The following is a 17,144-nucleotide window of genomic DNA, read 5'->3' on the forward strand; positions in this document are numbered from 1 at the left end:
TCACCTCAGCCTCAGTCTTGACTTCGCCAGATGGTTTAGATGGGTTTGTTGTTTACTGTGATGCTTCCAGAATTAGTCTTGGTTGTGTATTGATGCAGAGAGGTAAGGTCAAATCCTATGCCTCTAGACATCTTAATCCCAATGAAAAGAATTACCCTACCCATGATCTTGAGTTAGCAGCTGTTGTGTTTCCCTTGAAAATCTGGAGGCATTATCTTTATAGGGTTCACAGATAAAAAAAATTTATAGTATGTTTTTTATAGAAAGATTTAAATCTTTTTCAAAGAAGGTGGTTAGAGTTGTTGAAAGATTATGATATAAGTATGTTATATCATTCAAGAAAGGCCAATGTAGTTGTAGACACCCTTAGTAGATTTTCAATAGGTAGTGTTGTTCATGTTGAGAATGATAAGAAGAAGTTAGTCAGAGAAGTTCATCAACTTGCTAAATTAGGTGTTAGGTTGATTGATTCTGCTAAGGGTAGTGTTTGGGTCAAGAATAATTCAGAATCTTCTTTGGTTCCTGAAGTAAGGAAGAAACAAGATAAGGATCCTAGTTTAGCTAAGTGGAAGGAATTAGTAAGAGATCAGAAGGTAGAGGTTTTCTCCCAAGAGAGAGATGGTTTGTTGCGATGTCATGGTAGATTGTGTATGTCATACATATATGTTTTGAGACAACAAATACTTGCAGAAGTGCATGGTGCGCATTATTCTATTCACTCAGGAGCCACTAAGATGTATCGTGATTTACGGGAAATCTATTGGTGGAGTAGTATGAAGAGATATATTATAGAATGTGTAGCTAAGTGTTCTAATTGCCAGCAGGTTAAGGTTAAGAATTAGAGTCCTAGTTGTACAATGTAGGAGTTCAGCATTCCTACTTGGAAGTGGGAAGAGGTGCACATAGATTTTGTGATTGGTTTGCCCCATTCGCATTGTTAGTATTGTTCGATATAGGTTATTGTAGACAGAATGACCAAATCAACCCATTTATTGCCTATTCATACTTCTTATTCAGTTGAGGATTATGCAAAGCTCTATATTAAAGAGTTGGTTAGGTTGCATGGAGTCCCATTTTCTATGATTTTAGATAGAGATACTCAGTTTAGCTCTACATTTTTTAAATCTTTTCCGAAGGGTCTTGGTACCCAAGTTTATCCCAGTACAGCTTTTCATCCTCAGATAGATGGTAAGGCAGAAAGGACCACTTAGACCTTTGAGGACATTTTGAGAGCATTTGCTACTAACTTTAAAGGAAGTTGGGATGACCACTTTCCATTAATTGAGTTTGCCTACAAAAATAGTTATCACTCTAGTATTCAGATGGCTCAATTTGAGGCTATTTATGGGAGAAGATGTAAATCTCTTATTAGTTGGTTTAAGGCAGAAAAGTCTTCATTGGCAGGGCTAAATTTGGTGTTTGATTAAATGGAGAAGGTTCAATTGATTAGGAAAAGGCTAAAGACATCCCAAATTCATCTGAAATTCTATGAAAATATGAGAAGACAGGATCTTGAATTTGAAGTTGGGGATTTGGCGTATTTGAAAATCTCTTCCATGAAGGGAGTGAAAAGATTTGGCAAAAAGGGGAAACTCAGACCCCAATATGTTGGCCCTTACAAAATGTTGAGTCATTTTGGGAAGGTAGCTTAAAAGCTTAAGTAGCTTGCAGATTTTGCATCAGTGCATCCAGTGTTCTATGTTTCCTTATTAAAGAAATGTGTTGGTGACCCAGGTGTTATAGTTTCTTTAGAAAGCACAGATTTTTAGGATAGCCTTTTTTGTGAATAAATCCCAGTCGAGATCCTTGATCGTAAGAATTGTAGACTAAGGAACAAAGAAGTTCCCTTGGTCATGGTTCTATGGCGGAATTAGTCTATTGAGGGAGCCACTTGGGAAGTATAAGCAGATATGTGTACCAAGTACCCTTATCTTTTCTCTCCAAACTTAGACTCAGCTTAAAGTAACATTTCTTCTTAGATTGACCCTTTTCCATTCTCAGTTCCAGCTATGTGATCATTCTCATGTCATTACATACATTCACAAAATCAGTTCAGTCATGTATCATGTTTAAGAGTCAGTTATTTATTCATGTTTTTAGTTTTGTATGTTCAGTATATGATCTCAGTTTCCCTAGTATTTTAATCATAATTAGTATTATTCGAGGATGAATGTTCCCAAGGGGGATACATTGTAATACCCCATATTTTTCTTATTTTCATTCATCTCGTAGTTTATGCATAATAGGCTTAAATTTTGAAAAGTTTAACAAACTGTTGGGGACAGTCATTTTTATAGACCTCTTAACTTCGAGGATTAATAAGTTGACCTTCCCAACCCTAAGATGTTGGTATTTGAGATAATACATATAAAGGGGTATAAGGAGCATGTCTCATGTAAGTTTTGGATTTTTCAGACGAGGATTGGGTCGTGTTTGGATTTTGATTCTGGCAGCTCAACGTGATTTCATTGCACTGCATTGATTATGGAGATGAGGTACTCACTATGTCATAGTGACCTTGTCATCTGCATTCCAGCTACGAATTTAATCACCAGAGGGGCAGTCAAGATTAAACTTCAGTTAGGGCACTATTTGCACAAATTCTCTAATTTTCTCTCAAGAACAAACCCTAATCATCCCCATGATCATCAATCTCATTCCTTTATCTCCAAGGAAATCAAGAAATCAAGTTTCCAAATCCAATAACCTTCAAGAAAGATTACAGATTTGTGTTTCTCTTTCAAAATTTAAGGATCAAGGTATGTGTGATGCTCATCCATGGGTACTTTTCACCCATGGAGTCAAAGAACCCATTTTTATGTTTTAAATTATGAATTTACATGTTTATGATTAATTATCTCCATGAAGTTTTCTTGAATTTTGATTATAGATTATGTTTACAAGTAGTTTTCATTAGAAATAGACCTTACACATTTTAAACATGAAATTTCCATGTTAAATCTCTAATTCATGGCTTTGTGTTGTAACTATAGTATTTTCGCATGCTTTACCCATTCACATGTATTAGATCATGATCCTCAAGTGTTTGATGAAACGCCTAAGTGTTGAATTTTGAACAATGATTTCCTACAATTGTTTTAGAGTTTTCATATGTCTTTATTGTTATTTCAATTTAGTGTTGGGGTTATGAATATCAGATGTTTAGCTATTTACATATTTTTTGTATTAGCAGAATTGTTTTCGATAAACCATAAGCATTATTATTTAGTTATTTATCAGGATCAGTTGTCCATTCAGTTAAACTTAGATCGGTTCAGTAATCAAAGTCATTTCAGTTCGGAGTAGGTATTATCTCCGAGCAAATACAGGGATGGTGACTTCCCCATTTTTTAGGAAGAGTCGTTAGTAGCATTCCTTGTATTATAGAAATACGTAGCTAGCGTAGGCTATGAGGAGGCACCTATCAGTTTAGGCTTGACGTCCTCCCAAGGTAGGCTTGACTTCCTCTGAGAACTCACCCATTAGTTTAGGCTTGACTTTCTCCTAAGGTTCACCCGTCACTTTAGGCTTGACACTCTGGTCCTTTAGGACATCAGTTTAGTGGATCCACAAAATCAATATTAGTACCCGTGGCATGGTACTGACACTCTTCCAACTGGGTCATAGGTTGGACCCTGATTAGCTTAAATTGGGGCATGTTGGTTAGATGATACATCCCACAGTCTAAGTACAGTATTCAGTATAGTTTTAGTTTTAGTTTGCTTAACCAAAGCATACAGAATTCCAGCTATTCATTTATCATATTTTAGTATTTCAGTTTATAAACTATTTCAATATTATGTTATATGCTTGGTCATGCATTCTCATATTTTATATCTTTCACGCATATTATGCATCAGTTATCTAATGTTATTAAGTCAGTCATTATCTCATACTAATCAATCTGTCATGTAACACCCTGTATATTTCTAGTTCAGCTCAGACCCTAGTATGTGTCTATAGCACTTAGAACCTGCAAATAAAGCTAAGTGTTGAGGGGTTTAGTCATTTTTTACTCCCTTTAAACTTTGAGCATTTTAAGTTGACATTTCAAGCCCCGAGAGGATAATTTCTGATTTGATTTAAATTCAGGGGTGTAAGTAGTATGTCTTGGGTAAGTTTTGGATTTTTTGGACTAAGATTGGATGATGTTTCGGTTTGAATTCCTGTACCTCACCACGATTCCATTGTTTCACAATGAGTATGGCATCAATATGTCCACCACGTAGCGGTGGAGTTTAAAAAGGCAATTTTTAATTTCCAGAGAGTCACTGTGATTTTACTGCATCGCGAAGGGTATCGCGATGACCCACTCACCGCATCACAGTGATGCCCAAATAAGTAATAGTCCAAATCCAATGAGCCATCACTATTCCACTGCATCACAGTGCATATCACAATGACCCACTCACTGCATTGTGGTGAAGCCTTAAAAGGCATTTCAGTTCTGAGTTTTAAATTCCCAAGGGTAGTTAAGTCTTTTCCCAATTCCCAAGTCATGAAAAACTGAAAATTAAACCTATTCTAAGCATATTATACTTATTTTTTTCACCAAATTGCTCTCAAATAAAACCCTAGAGCTTCAATTTTAAACTTTACGAAATCAAAAATTCACCGCTCCTTTTTCCAAGTTAACCAAGAATTCAAGGTTCCCGGTTCAAGATCTTCAAGAAACAATTATCAAAAAACAAATAGGAATTCAAGTCAAGTATCTTCATCAATTTAATCAATTAAGGAATGTGGGGATATGAACAAGAATACTCCTTTCATCTTTGTGCCCAAAACTAGCTTTTAATGATGAATTTACATGAATTGTAATTAGGGTTCATACCAAAAGTATCTTGTTTTGAATTATGAATTTATAAAGTGATAGAACTATGACATTCTATATTTGTCTTGATTTAAAGAACTCTCTTTTATGATTTGAATATCATGAGTATGATTTGAGGCATTGATTACAGATTTCAAATTTGAGTTTAAGCAAGATATTATGATGTTGATCTCATTATATTGATATTGTTGAAGTATTTCAAGAAGTATATTTAGAATGATGTTCTTCTATGAATTTACATAGTTATAGCATGGGTTTTAATCCCCTAGTTTGAATATTGATATTTCAATAATATTATTCTTTTAAGAACCCTATGATTAATTCATATCCAGATTTTTAGGAAAAAAAATGATCTTTTGATCCTTAACAAAGATACAAAATCTACACAGTTAGTTTTGATTGCAGTTTTAAACAAATAGATGCACAACTGGTTTTCATTTTAAACCCTTATCCTAGTTTTAAAGTGGATTTCCTACAGAATGAGCATACATATTAAAGGGAGTAGTATTTAGCACCTAGCAGGAAGTGTGGGTTTAGCGTATCCTACTTTTACAAAACTATGAACCAATGTAGGTAAAGATTCAGATTATTCCCATTTATATGAATGACCGATACAGATTTTGATCACTCAGCTCAGGTTATACTCTTTGGCAAGAGTATGACACCTCTCCCTAACGTGAGGTTTTCTCCTTAGGGGAACTTGATGTTGGACACTATGACAGCTCACATAGTGTATGTAGGTTATAAGAATCTCCCTAAAGCCTAAAACTTAAGCCCTTACAGAGAATCTTTTGAAAGAATCTCCTATGTCCTAACACAAAAGAATAACAAAAAAGGTTTTAGAAACTAAGTGTAAAGACGCACAGTTTCATTCAGCTATTACTTTACATCAGATATTAGTCATGAGATATCAGTTTTCAATTTACAGATATAGAACTGAATCCTTTATATACTTAGCCCGCATGATTTAAAGATAGAATGCAAGTACAACTTTTAGAACATAATGTAATAACTCATAAGATTTATACAGTATGCTTTATTTTTCATGATTTGTGATTTCATCTTTTAGTTATTCAAGCCAATGTGAGTCCTTACACTTAGCATGCGTTCTTTTCATGAATTTTTATGAACATTGAAATACTGTTTCATCTATGCATTCACCCCCACATACTTAGTACATTCCAAAAGTACTAATCCACATATATGTCTATGTGCTACATTGTTTAATAATGCAGGTTCAGGTACTCAATTTTATCAGCGTGAGTGATTATGAGCATCTCCATCTACAAATCGATAGTTGGTGAGTCCACATAGTGCGGGGACCCAGTTATTTAGATTTCCAGTTTATTAAAGTATATTGGTAAGTTGTTTTCAGTCAGTTCGAGTCTATTAGGGTCTGTCCCCGGGGCTCTCTAGTTTTTAGTACTAGAGGCTTGTTAGACTGCAAGTTGTAATTCAGATTTCAAGTATTGTGGAACACCCCAAAAATCTAAACCAATGTTAGTGTTATGTTTAAATCTCATACAAAGTTAACCTAGTTGTTTGACAGTTTATGAGTTATTTTGATGTGTATTAAGGTCCCAAATAACTCCCAGATGTTAGACGAATCAAAATATTTCTTACTGATTGAGTTTTCGAGAAGGATATTGCTTTAGTCAACTTCAAACAAGCATATCTTTTTCTCTACTTAGAATTTTCCAGCACAAGAACCACCAAACTGTAGGAAAATGAATAATAGTTCCAACGATACTAATTTCTCCCAAATTTGATACTTGGTTTAGAAGTTATGGTAATTTTAGTGAAAACAGCGAAACACTGCAATAAGCACCGCATCGCGGTGAAGGACCAATTTTTATTTGTCTAATTTCTAGTGGAGAACCGTGATTATCCTACATCATGATGAAGTTCCAATTCATGTTTGTACCTTTCTACTAGCTCAACACGATTTACCCATATAGCGTCAACATTACCAATAGGACAGACAATGTGTTGCGGTGGAGTGCGAAATGGCACTCATCCTTTTCCAGTGAGGAACCGTGATGGCACTGCATCGTGCCAAGGTGCCAAATCGGGATCTTCCTTTTTCCATTGAGCCACCACAATAGCGGCGTGTTGCGCCGGGTGTCAAAATTGAGAATTTCAGTTTCTGCAAATTAAATTCCAGGGACTGTTTGGTCTTTTCCCATGGCCCCAAATCCATCCAAACACGGGATTTATGTCCAAATATAGAATTATTTGCTCATTATTTAACAAATTACTCTTTAAGAAATTAATCCTCTTCAAGAACAAAACCTTAGCCTTCAAAATTCAAGATCAAATCTCAAGAATTGACCATCAATTCTCTCAAATTCATAAATCAAGGTATGTTAAATGTTCATCCACGGGTTTCTTCCATCCATAGAGTTCAAGTATCAAATTTTAAAAATTCAAAGTTGTGCTTTTATAAGTTAGGGTGATTTTAACCATGAACTCCCATGAATTGAAAGTTTATACCATGTTCATATGAAATTATGGTTGTTATCGACCCCCACGTGCTGTAATATTGCTATTCACTGATTTAATTCCTATTTGGTGACATTGATGCTGAAACCATGTTATTTCCACAATATTTAAACTATTCTCATGCTTAGCTTGAACTATGAATATCAAGTGTTTGATGAAATGCCTACAAGGATGAAATTTTTATAAATGCTTTCATATTGTGTCGTCCAAGCCTAGTATATTTTACTATTATTGCTACCGAGTCCTAGTGGTCATGAATACCCAAAAACTTAGTTGTTTACTTAGTCTCAGTGTTTTCAGAATAGTTTCAAAACATGTTATGAGCATTATATTATTAGTTCAGTTAGTCATCATAATCAGTTAAACTCAGAACATTTCAGTATTCTGAGTCAATTTAGTTGGGAGTAGGATTTAGCACCGAGAAAGTGCAGGGGTGATGGCTTCCCCATCAGATAGGTAGAGCCATTAGTAACAGTCTCTATACTCTAGAACTACGTAGCCAGCGTAGGATGTGGGGAGCCATTTGCTATTTTAGTCTTGACTACCTCGCAGGGGCTACCGATCAAATTAGGCTTGATACCCTTAGTCCTTCGGGATAGTGCATCAGTGGATCCACACAGCCAGTATTAGTACCCATGGAATGGTACTGATACCCTTTAAACTAATGTCACTGGTTGGACACCGAATTGCTCATTGGGGTATGTCATTTAGATGATAGCTCCCATAGTCTCTGTCCAGTAATTAGTTCAATAATTTGGATTCAGTGTTGCTTGACCATAGCATACAGATATCAGTTATTCAGTTATCATATTTTAGTATTTCAGTTTGTGGATTATATTCGGAACATGTTTTATGCTCATACATCCTTAGTACCTACAGATTTTATGCATCCTCAGTACGTATAGATATCATGCATCCTCAGTACGTATAGATTTTATGTATCTTTTGTATTTACAAATTTCATGCACTCTATTTAGCACTTTATGTTATTTAGTCAGTTATTATTCATGCACATGAAATCATGTACATCAGCCTACCTTATTTAGCATACCAGTACATTTAAATTACTGATCGCATACTTTTTTCTTGCGCTATGATGTATAATATCATAGGTTTAGATGCTTAGTTTTGGGATCGTGTATAGACTCTCTAGATTATCAGCCGTAATAGTCGTGAGTCCTCATATTCCGAGGATAAACTATTTTTATTTTCATGATTTCACTTCAGTAAATAGTTGGAGTTAGTTGGGGCCTGTCCCATCAACTCTTGTTAAGTTAGTTTAGAGGCTTTCAAACATTTAAGATAGTTAGTCAGTTTCCAGATTTTAGTTGTCATTGTGAGGCATTTTTTATCAGTTTTGTCTTATAGACATGTAAGATTTATGACTTTAAACCTTATATCATTCAACAGTTAATAACTCATATGTTATTTTGTTATCAATTTTATTCAGTGCTCACAATAGGTACCAACACATCAGTTAGCTTGTTTACCCTCGAGACTATAAGAACCGTGTAACGCGCAGTGTGTATTCTCGGGGCGTTACATATTGGTTGTCTAGACTTTTAAGTCAAGTATTCTACGACATTATGTTTATCTAAATTTAGTTTAGTTCAGGTAGAATTCAGTATTTTTGTATTGATGGCATGCTTAAATTTCTCTAGTATGAATTATAGATTTTAGTAGAAGGCTTACAGGGTTAGCTTTAGACTCCTCAAAGTCTTGAGCAATGTGTGACGTCTTGAGAACCATTTTCGGGACATTACAAACTTGGTATAAGATCCAAAGGTTTAAAGAGTCCTGGGGAGTAAGACAAGTCATGTTACGTAGAGTCCTGATTATGGGTGTGAAGCGTGTCATATTTATGAGAAAGAGGCTATAGGACAATTTAGGAAATCATCCTTTTTCTTTCATGATCCATCGTGTTTACAGCTATCTCTATTTGCTTTTATCTCATGCTCTCATATGATAAAATATGCCTCCTTGCAGAGCTAATGCCCGTCGGAATGATAATTAACCACCCCAGGTTGCTGACCCTTTGAATGAGAATGTATCCCTTGCTGAATTTTGGGCTTCCTTTTAGTCGTTGGCTCATTCTGTGACTACCAATGTTCAGGGCAACCATCAGGCTACAGTCCTACATCAGCAACGGGGTGATTTACCTATATCCAAACTTTGTGACTTTATAAGAATGAATTTTCCTGAATTCTTTGGGTCGAAGGTAGGTGAGGACCCATAGTTATACATTGAGGAGGTGAAAAATATCACCCAAGTTATATATGTTAATGAAGAAAAAAGTGTAGAATTACCTTCTTACTGCTGAAGGAAGTTGCTTATGATTGGGTGGTTATGCGAAAGAATGGTAGAGATAAAAATGCAGCTTCCATAAGTTGGTAGGTATTTCAGGATGTGTTTCTAGATAGTTTCTTTTTGAATGAGTTGCAAAAAGAAAATATTAAGGAGTTCATAAACCTAAGACAGGGCTTGATGACAGTAAAGGAGTACTTCCTTAAGTTCAATCAGCATTCTAATTACGCTCCTGATTTGATAGCTAACCAAAGATTAAGTATGAGTAAGTTTGTTACCGGAGTGTCTAGTTTGGTAGTCAAGGAGTGTAGGACTTTCATGGTTATTAGGGATATGGATCTTGCTAGATTGATGACTCAAGCTCAACAGATTGAGGGGGAAAAGTTAATGGGGAGAGAAATATGAAATAACAAGCCTAGAACTGGACAGTTTGAGTATGGCCAATAAAAATTTACAAGAGAAATCATTCACATTTTTAGGGTCACCTGTCTATGCCAGTGCTATCTTCAGCCAGTACTAAGGAGCAGTGGGGTAGGTCTTCTATGTCAAAGTCTCATAATAGTATGGGTGAAAATCCCATTTATCCTCCATGTTATAGGTGTGGCAAGAATCATCCTGGTGAGTGTTTGTTGGGATAGAAAAGTTGTTTTGAATGTGGTAAGTTAGGTCACAAAATCAAACAGTGCCTATATGTTAATCAAGGAAATGGGGATATTCATCCCCAGAATCAAGCTACTAGTGCACCAGATCTACTAGGTCTCCCAACCCCTCCACAGGGCGTATCATCCAGTACCAGTGGTGGTCAATACCAGAATCAGTTCTATGCTTTACCATCCTACTAGGAGCAGGAGATTTCACCATTTTTTCTTACTAGTATGCTTTGTGTCTTTCATCTCGATGTTTATGCATTGTTAGACCTAGGGTAAAATTCTCTTTTGTGACTCTATTGGTTTTGGTAAATTTTGGAGTAGGTCCTAAAAATCTTTCTAAGCCCTTCTTAGTTTCTACCCTAGTGGGTGAATCAGTTAATGCCTCTAAACAGGTCTATAGAAAGTTTCCTATCACTGTCCTTCATAAGATCATGTTAGTAGAGTTAACAGAGTTATATATGGTTAACTTTGACCTTATTTTGGGTATGGATTGGCTCAATTCCTATTATACATCTATAGATTATCACACCTGAGTGGTGAATTTTTAGTTTTTGAATGAGCTAGTCTTTGAGTACGAAGGTAACTCAGTGTCTCCTAATAGTCATTCCATATCATATATTAAGACCAGGAAGTTAACCTCAAAAAGGTGCATTTATCATTTAGTTTGAATTAAAGACTCAGAGTTTGAGGCTCCAAAGTTCAGTCAGTCTATGTAGTCAATGAGTTTCCTAATGCTTTTTTGGAAGATTTACCAAGGGTACCTCCCGATAGAGAAATACAATTTAGTATTGAACTTCTTCGTGATGCTTAGCCCATCTAAATTCCTTAATATTATGTGGCTCTAGTCGATCATAAAGAGTTAAAGGATTAACTTAAAGATATCTTAGATAAGGGTTTCATAAGGCCTAGTGTCTCTTCGTGGGAAGCTCTCATCCTATTCATGTAAAAGAAAGATGGTTCTCAGCAAATGTTCATTGACTATCTTCAGTTGAATAAAGGCATAGTGAATTGAATAAAGGTAGAATTAAAAATAGATATACTCTTCCTAGAATTGATGACTTATTTGATCAACTCCAAGGTAAAAGTTACTTCTGTAAGATAGACCTTCGATTCGGCTATCACCAGCTTAGAGTAAGGGAATGTGATATTTCAAAGATAGCTTTCAGAACCTATTATGGCCACTTTGAGTTTTTAGTCATGTCTTTCGGGATAACAAATGCTCCAGTAGCTTTTGTGTACCTGATGAACTGAGTTTTCAAGTAGTACCTAAACATATTTGTCATAGTTTTTATCGATGATACCCTTGTCTATTCTCGTATTAAGGATGACTATGCAGACCATCTTAGAATTGTGTTACAGACTCTTAGAGAACATTAGTTGTTTGAAAAATTCAACAAGTGTGAATTCTTGCTAAGATTAGTAGATTTCCTTGATCATATTGCTTCCGGTGATGGCATAAGAGTTGATCCCCAAAAGACCGAAGTAGTGACAAACTGGCCTAAACCCATTTCTCCATCAGACATCAAGAGTTTATTGGGTTTAGCTGGATATTATAGATGGTTTGTTGAGTAATTTTCATCCATTGTATCCTCTATGACCATATTAACTCAAAATAAAGTTAATTTTTAATGGTCAGACTCTTGTGAGAAGATTTTTCAGGAGTTGAAGGCTCGACTCACTTCAACCTCGATCTTAGAGTTACTTGATGGTACAGATGGATTCTTTGTCTATTGTGATGCTTCTAAAGTTAGTTTGTGTTGTGTCTTGATGCAGAGAGGTAAGGTCGTAGCCTATGCCTTTAGATAGCTTAAGCCTCACAAAAAAAACTACTCTTCTCATGATCTTGAATTAGCTGTTGTTGTGTGTACATTGAAAATTTGGAGGTACTATCTTTATGGGGTGCATGTTGATGTGTTTATGAGCCATAAAAGTTTGCAATATTTGTTTACGCAGAGAGAGTTAAATATTCATCAGAGAAAGTGGTTGGAATTGTTGAAAGATTATGAAATAAGTCTTTGGTATCATCCGATCAAGGCCAACATTGGGGAAGATACCCTTAGTAGACTGTCAATGGGCAGTGTTGCTCATGTAGAGGGTGATAAGAAGGAACTAGTTTGAGAAGTTCATCGGTTTACTAAATTAGGTGTGCGGTTAGTTGATTCAGCTAAGGGAAATGTTTGGGTCCAGAGTAGTGCTGAATATTCTTTAGTTTTTGAGGTAAAGGAGAAACAAAATAAATATCCCAGTTTAGTTAAGTTGAAAGCGTCAATCAGAGCGCAGAAGGTAGAGGTTTTCTCCCAAGAGGGAGATGGGTGTTGATATACCATAGTAGATTATGTGTGTCGTGCACGGAGTATGGCCAAAGCGCATGGTGCACGTTACTCCATTCACCCAGGCAGTAGTATGATGTACTAAGATTTGTGGGAAGTCTATCGGTGGAATGGTATGAAGAAATACATTGCGGAGTTTGTAGCTAAGTGCACTATTTGTCAACAGGTTAAGGTAGGACGCCAAAGAATTCGTGGCACCTTATAGTAGTTTAGTATTCCCACCTAGATATGGGAAGACGTGAACATGGATTTTGTAACAGGGTTACCCCATTCGCATCGTCAGCATGATTCAATTTGGGTAATTGTAGACAGGTTGACCAAATCAGCCCATTTCCTGCCAATTCATACGTCCTACTCAACCGAAGATTATGCTAAGTTATACATTAGAGGGTTGGTCTGATTGCATGGAGTTCCTTTATCTATCATTTTAGATAGGGGTCCTTAGTTTACCTCTCACTTTTGGAAAGCCTTTCAGAAGGGTCTTGGTACCTAAGTTTATCTCAGTTCATCTTTTCACCCTTAGACAGATGGTCGGGTAGAGAGGACCATTCAGAACCTAGAGGATATATTGAAGGCGTGTGTTCTTGGATTTAAAAGTAGTTGCGATGAACACTTATTGTTGAACGAGTTTGCCTACAATAACATTTACCATGATAGTATTCAGATAGATCCCTTTTGAGGCTCTTAATGAGAGAAGATATAGATCGCATAGCGATTGGTTTGAAGTAGGTGAGGCTGCTTTGATTGGGCCAGATGTAGTGTTTGAATCCATGGGGGATGTCCAGTTGATTTGAAAAAGGTTGGGGAAAGATCAGAGTCGTCAGAAATCTTATGTAGATGTTAGGAGAAGAGATCTTGAGTTTAAAGGTAATGACTTAGTTTATTTGAAGGTTTCACCCCCTGAAGGGGGTGAAGAGATTTGGCGAAAAAGGAAAGCTTAGTCCCCGATATGTTAGCCCTAACAAGATATTGAGCTATGTTGGAAAGGTGGCATACGAGCTTAAGTTACCTGCTGATCTGTCATCTGTCCACCCTGTGTTTCATGTATCCCTATTAAAGAAGTGGATTGGTGATCCAATTGTCGTAGTACCCTTAGAAATCACAGATATTCATGATATCCTCTCCTATAAAGATATTTCAGTTGAGTTTCATGATCACCAGATTCATAGATTAAGGAACAAAGAAGTTTCCTTAGTCAAAGTTCTTTGGCGGAATCAATCCATTGAGGGCGCCACTTGAGAAGCATAAGCAGATATCCAAAACAAGTACCCTCGTCTTTTTGCCGCTGATTTAGATTCAGTGTAAGGTAAAAAGTTTCCTCAGACCATCTCTTTCTCATTCTAAGTTTCATCTTTATATAGTCACTCTCTTGATAATTATTGCATTTGCAAATCAATTTTGTCATGCTTTTATTTCTGCATGCTAGTTGATAGTCTCGGTTCTTCAGTATCTCAGCTTAATTAGTCTTATTTGAATACAAATATTTCAAGGGGGAGATATTTTAATACCCCGTACGTTTCTAGTTTAGCTCAGCCCCTAGTATGTGCCAATAGCACTTAGAACCTAAAAATAAAGATAAATGTTAAAGGGGTTTTATCATTTTTTACTCTCTTTAAACTTTGAGGATTTTTAAGTTGACCTTCTATGCCTCAAGATGGTGATTTTTGAGTTAATTTATATTAAGGGGTGTAAGTAGAATGTCTCGGGTAAGTTATGGATCTTTCGAACTAGGATTGGATGATGTTTGGGTTGGAATTCCAGCAGCTCACCCAAATTCCATCGCGTCGCAATAGCTATCGTGTCAAGAGGTTTACCGCATCATGGTGCAGTGTGAAAAGGCAATTGTCAATTTCCATAGGGTCACCGCGATTTCACCGCATCGCGGTGGGTGTTGCGAGGACCCAGTCACCGCATCGTAGTGATGCCCAAATTAGCAATGGTCCAAATCCAGTGAGTCTACGCGATTCCACTGCGTCACGGTGGGTATAGCGATGACCCACTCACTGCATTACGGTGAAGCCTTAAATGGCATTCCAGTTCCAAGTTTTAATTTCCCAAGGGTAGTTTAGTCTTTTCCCAAGCCCCCAAATCGTGAAAACAGAAGATTAAACCTATTGTAAGCATATTATACTTATTTTCTTTACCAAATTGCTCTCAAAGAAAACCCGAGAGGTTCAATTTTAAACATCACAAAAATCCAACATTCACCGTTCCTTTTCCAAGATAACCAAATTCGAGGTTCCCAGTTCAATATCTTCAAGAAACAATCTTCAAAATACAAATAGGAATTCAAAGTCAAGTGTCTTCATCAATTTAATCAAGTAAGGTATGTGGGGTTATGAACAAGGATACTTCTTTCATACTTGTGCCCAGAACTAGCTTTTAATGATGAATTTACATGAATTACAATTAGGGTCCATACCCAAAGTTTCTTTTTTATAATTATGAATTTATAAAGTGATTGAAGTGTGAAATTCCATATTTTTCTTGATTTAAAGATCTCTCTTTTATGAATACCATGAGTATGATTTGAGGCATTGATTACAGATTTCAAATTTGAGTTTAAGCATGACATTCTGATGCTGATCTCATTATATTGATATTGTTGGAGTATTTCAAGAAGTATATTGAGAATGATGTTCTGGAATGAATTTTCATGAGTTAAAGCATGGGTTTTAAGCCCCTAGTTTGACTATTGATATTTCAAGAACATTATACTTTTAAGCACCCTATGATTAGTTCATATCCAAATTTTTTGAAAAAAAAATTGATCTTTTGATCCTCAGCCAAGATACAGAATCCACACAGTTAGTTTTGATTACATCTTTAAACAAATGGATGCTTAATTGGTTTTCATTTTAAACCCTTATGCTAGTTTTAAAGTGGATTTTCTATAGAATGAGTATATAGATTAAAGAGAAAAGTATCTATCACCGAGCGGGGAGTGTGGGTTTAGCGCATCATACTTCCCCAGAACTACGAACTAACCTAGGGACATATTCAGGTTATTCCCGTTTATATGGATGACAGATATAGATTGTGATCACTCAACTCAGGTTATACTCTTTGGCAAGAGTATGACAGTTCTCCCCAACGTGAGGTTTTCTCCTTAGGGGAACTAGATGTTGGACACTATGGCAGCTCACATAGTGTATATCGGTTGGATAAACCTCGTTAAAGCCTAAAACTTAAGCCCTTAAAAAGAATCTTTTAAAAGAATTTCCTAAGTCCTAAGAGAAAAGAATAACTAAAAAGGTTTTAGAAACTTAGTGTAAAGACCACAGTTTCATTCAGATATTACTTTACATAAGATATTAGTCATGAGACTTTTCAGTTTATAGATATAAAAGTGAGTCCTTTCTATACTTATCTTGCATTATTTAAAGATAGAATGCAAGTACAACTTTTAGAACTAAATGTGATGACTCATAAGATTTACGCAATATGCTTTATTTTTCATATTTTTTATTTCATCTTTCAGTTATTCAAGCCAATGTGAGTCATTACACTTTGCAGGCATTCTTTTCATGAATTTGTATGAACATTGAAATATTGTTTCATCTATGAATTCATCCCCTCATGCTCTTTATATTCCAAAAGTACTGATCCCATATATGTCTATATGCTACCTTGTTTAATAATGTATGTTCAGGAATACATATCGGCAGTATGAGTGATTTCGAGCATCTACATCTACATCTCGATAGTGGGTTAGTCCTCATAGTTCGGGGACCTAGTTATTTAGATTTTCACTTTATTAAAGTAGATTTTTCAGTTTTTTCAGTCAGTTTGAGTTAGCTAGGTCTATCCCAACGGCTCTCTAGTTGTTAGAAGTAGAGGCTTGCCAAACTCCTCGTTGTAATTCAGATTTCAAGTATTGGTTGTCCAAACTTTTAAGTCAAGTATTCTCAGACATTATGTTTATCTAAATTCAGTTTAGTTCAAAAAGAATTTAGTATTTCAGTATTGATGGCATGCTTAAATTTCTCTAATATGAGTTTCAGATTTTAGTAGAAGGCTTACAGGGTTAGATTGAGACTACTTGTAATCTTCAGCACCGTGTGATGTCTCTGGACTCGTTTTTGGGGTATTACAAGTTAGTATTTCATGCACATGTACCTATGAATTTCTTCCTTACCTTGTCTCATATACCAATACATTCAAAGTACTAAATGTACACTTTCTTTACGCTATGATGTCTTATCATAAGTTCAGACACTTATTTCCCTAGACGTACTTAGACAGTTTATCTTATCTGCAGCAACAGTTGTGGTGAGTCCTCATATGTCAAGGACCTATTATGTTATTTCAGTATTACCGTATTTTCTTTCAATTAGTTTAGTTTGGAGTTAGTTGGGCCTGTCCTATTAACTCTCAGTCAGTTTAGAGGCTTTCACACATGCAGTCAGTTAGTTAGATAGTCAGTCCATTTTATCATATATTTTCAATCATTCAGACACATTTTGCTATGCATTTCAGTATCCAGTTTTACATTATCTTATCAGTACTTATACCTTATGGCATTGA

Source organism: Capsicum annuum, chromosome 7 (assembly GCF_002878395.1).
Source record: "Capsicum annuum cultivar UCD-10X-F1 chromosome 7, UCD10Xv1.1, whole genome shotgun sequence".
Taxonomy (NCBI): Eukaryota; Viridiplantae; Streptophyta; class Magnoliopsida; order Solanales; family Solanaceae; genus Capsicum; species Capsicum annuum.